Source organism: Fukomys damarensis, unplaced genomic scaffold (assembly GCF_012274545.1).
Source record: "Fukomys damarensis isolate Sample0158 unplaced genomic scaffold, DMR_v1.0_HiC HiC_scaffold_23, whole genome shotgun sequence".
Taxonomy (NCBI): Eukaryota; Metazoa; Chordata; class Mammalia; order Rodentia; family Bathyergidae; genus Fukomys; species Fukomys damarensis.
The window spans coordinates 32,065,205-32,069,195 of NW_022900935.1; the positions used below are offsets into that span (position 1 = coordinate 32,065,205).

A 3,991-nucleotide genomic window follows, 5' to 3' on the forward strand; every position below is an offset into this window, starting at 1 on the left:
GAAAGGGATGGAGGGATTGGGTTCCCGGAGAGGAAAGCCCCGAGGTGAGGAGAAGGGAAGAATGGATGGTGCAGGAGAGCAGGGGTGCGGGGTGGAACGGCGTGGAGACGGCAAGGGCAGGCAGGCGGAGAAGAGGTTGGGTCTGGCGACTGAGAGCCACATTTCAGAAGGGCACAAAAGGATTGGAAGAGTGTGGGGTGTGGGAGGAGGGGGACAGAAGCTGGGACTGGGTGAAGCAGGTTAAGATTTTCGATGTGGGGACTGGATTTTGGTGAGAAGTTGGAGAGTTGCTGAGTATCAAATACTGAGACTGGCTTTCTGGGGAAGGGGTGGAAAGTAGGGATCCCGGTGTGATGAGACCCTGGAGCTTGAGGGAGGACCGGGTATGGTGGGAAGGCAGGTGGAAGTACAAGTTACAGGAAAAAAGTAGAGGGGAAAATTGAAAATTGAATAATAGCAGTGACTCGGAACAATGATGGTGGATCACTGGTTGTCTAAAGGTAGTTTACAACTAGTTTCTGGTCAGGTTTTCATGTTAGAAATTTTCTCAAGAATACTACATTTTCAAATAAACCAAATGTGTCTGTGGCCTTGGAATGAAGGCTGGGGGTTGACTCATTTTCCTGGTGTATGGATGTGGCTGCTTTCTGCCCTAGCAGAGAGAAGAAGGGAGGAGGCCTCATTGTAACTCTGGCCCTGGCCCGGTTCCCACCGACTCTTTCCTCAGATGTCCACTGTTTTTTGTCTCTTCCCTGTTCCCCTCCACCCGGCTTGAGCCAGTGGAGTACCAGAGGGATCAGACAGGTGGGTGAGATTGATTTTTAATATTTTTTTCTAATCCTTAGGGCTGACCTATTTTGAAGCAGCACCATGCAGTGCGAAGAGCTTGAACTTTGGAGTAATACAGGCCCAAGATTGCATTCTCTCTCTGTCGCTTTCATAACTTTCTTTTTTTTGTGGGGGGGTTTGAGACAGGGTCTCACTATGTGGTTGAGACTAACCTGGAACTCACTACGTAGCCCAGGCTGGTCTCAAACTCACAGCGATCCTCCTGCCTCAGCCTCCCTAGTGCTAGGATTACAGGCGTGCTCCACCATGCCCTGCCATAACTCTGTTTCTTAAGTATGTTCCTGTGTTTCTCTGAGCTGCTTCATCTATTAAATGGCAAAGTGACCTCGTAGGATTGATGGTTACCTGTGGGGTATACCTAGCACGGTGCTTGGCAACTGGTATGTATTCAATAACTGGTAGCCGTCACATCCAGTATCCTTAACACCTGTCATTGCTGCGGCCTGCTACTCCTAGGATTGTTATGGCCCACTGTTCCAAGGGGACTGTAAACTTACGTTGCTTACTAAAGTTAAATGTTTTCTTCTCTTTCCCCTCAAGTTAGCCACAGATTTAGCTCATGGTTGTTTAGTTTAATTTTGTTTTAAGGTGGAGTCTTGCTATATACTCTAGGCTGGCCTCTGACTCTCACTGATCATCCTGTCTCAGCCTCCCAACTGCTGGGTTACAGGCCTGTGCCACCACACCCAGCTCAGCTCAGAGTTTTAATATTACTCCCTTCTTACCTCTTCTCTTTCCTCTTCCAGTTCACATGACTGGGATAATCATGATTAAAAGTCTAAAAAACTGTCAGGTTTAGTTATTATGTTATCTTGCCTCATTCAAAGTTGTAGAGAGCTGAATTTTTAATGCAGTAGGCTGTATTTCATTTATTTGAAGTGATGTGCTTTTGGCTCACTTGTTATGACCAGACAGTAGCACATGCACTATTGTATTTTTGTTTTGATGTTGGGGTTACAATACTACCTGTCTGGAGTGGGCTGTCAGTCATTCTGTTGAGGAATAGACCTATAGCTAGTACAAATTTAACTACATGGATTTTTTTTTTTAGGTGGTACTGAGGATCGAATTCGGGACCTTGTGCTTGTGAAGCAGGCAGCAGTAGTTTGTCTTACCTTTATGGTTTTTAACATTGAAGGATTCAAACATTAATTCTTAGATCATTTTATGATGCCCACAAATTCCCAGGTGCTTTATGGAGAGAATGCAGGTTATATACAGAGTTAGAAGTGGAGATATGAAGGGTCACCGAGGTCAGTTTGTCAAATACAGCTGAAGAAAAGAGAGGCCTTGGGCTACCACTGTCTGGACTAATGATGTGGCTCTACTCTTCAGAAAATACTAAATTTTTTCCATTATTTAGAAATAGAAATAGCATTTGATGAGTAATCTAAAGAAAAAATATAGTTGTAACAGCCCTTTTTTGTTTTGTTTTGTTTTGTTTTTTGAGACAGGGTCTCACTATGTAGTTGAGACTGACCTGAAACTCACTATGTAGCCCAGGCTGGTCTCGAACTCACAGTGATTCTCCTGCCTCAGCCTCCCGAGTGCTGGGATTACAGGCGTGCGCCACCACGCCTGGCTAACAGCTCTTTTTTGAAAATGATCTCCGGAAGCGAAAGCTGCCTGCATTTTGGACAGGGATTAGCGTCCATACCCTGGTCCCAGGCTGCTTGTGCCCTCTGCTGGATGAAATCGCACTTCCAAAGTTTTCCTTGGAAGTGGTCATCTGTTCATTCATCCCCATGGCTATCCATCCACCATCCATCTTACTCCAAAGCCTGGGGAAGCTCATTACTGCGGATGAGGATAAGGAGCAATGCAGATTGGTAGGCCGTTTCATTGTTCAGGGTGCTCACAGTGTACTCATTTATTGTAGCATGTGATCTTCCATGGAATGTGCCTACTGTTGAAACCAAGTCATTCCTTTCTAGGGCCCTCCATACCTGATATCTGTTTCTGACCTGCAGATACAGTAGGGCTCTGAATGTGCAAGGACAAGGATAAAGACAAAAGGAAAGTGCTCCCCCGCCCCCCACATCAGGATTAAGGTCTGGGAGGTTGAAGGGGCCAGATGCTCACCCCTCCTGGAAGGGGAGCTTAGAGTAAGTGAGACGTCTCCTTAGCAGCGGACACTGAATGCTGGCAGGAGAACAGTATGGGTTACGAGAGCTGGCTCTGTGACAGGGTTTTTCTCCCCTGCATTTTAGTTTTTCTGTTGTTTTTTCCTGGTAGTACCAGCAGCAGTAAACTCCCATCATCTGCTCTGCTTCTGCCACCTGCAGAAGGGAATGGCAAGTGGGAGAGAGCCTGCAGCTGTTGCCTGGAAGAGGCCCTGGCTCCTAGCAACAGTATCAGCAGGCTCTGCAACTCGGAGCACTAAATCTTCCCGCACAGGTCTCACCCTTCCTCTCATTCAGTTCAGTGAGTAGCTGTTGAGGGCTTACTCAGCACAGGGCACTGTTAGGCCTGGGAAAGAGGGATGAATCAAGTGCCTTGCTTTCAGAGAGCTCACAATTCTGGGTGCAGTCACAAGTGCATAGAAAGTACGTGGTGCTAAGTATTGTATAGAAGAAGACACTGGGCACTCTGGGAAAACTAGACAGGCGTGTACTGGTAAAGGGGACGGGGGATGAGGTGGCAGTGAGCTGAGTGTTAGTGATGGCTAGGAAGTAGCTAGGTCAGGGAGGCAGACAAGGATGCCCAGCCCAAGGGAATAGTACAGGCCCCATCCTGTGGGCCAGAGCGCATGTGTAGTCCACCCAGTTTGTAGAGAATGGCTACAGAGCTGAGTGTGCACAGATGAGCTGAAGAGGCAAGGCCAGGCACATTATTATTTTTTTCCCATGTGCTTTATTCGTACAATTATCTTCAGTTGAAGCGTGGACAGTGCTGGTACCTGCACGCAGCTCATTGTTTTATCTCCAGAGACTCAGCATGTTTGATCACTCACTTTTTGTTGACACTTGTAAGTGCCTTAAAAAAACTGAATTTGCACACTGTAAACGTCGGTCAGAGTAGCTGGGTGTGGTGGCTGTAATCCCAGCACTTGGGAGACTGAGGCAGGAGGATTTGCCCAAGAGTGTTGAGGCCAGCCTGAACCCCATAGCAAGACCTTGTCTCAAAAAAAAAAAAAAAAAAA

General features: G+C 47.0%; 1 protein-coding gene across 1 annotated transcript in view; it reads left to right on the forward strand.

The window, feature by feature from the left end:
- The first annotated feature begins 640 nt into the window (after nucleotides 1-640).
- The window catches only part of Lrrc42 (leucine rich repeat containing 42), a 22,399-nt gene continuing 19,048 nt past the window's right edge, over nucleotides 641-3,991 (forward strand). Inside the window, exon 1 of the mRNA XM_010610369.3 lies at nucleotides 641-804. The gene's annotated coding sequence lies outside the window, so the exon portion shown is untranslated. The remainder of the gene's footprint in view (nucleotides 805-3,991) is intronic.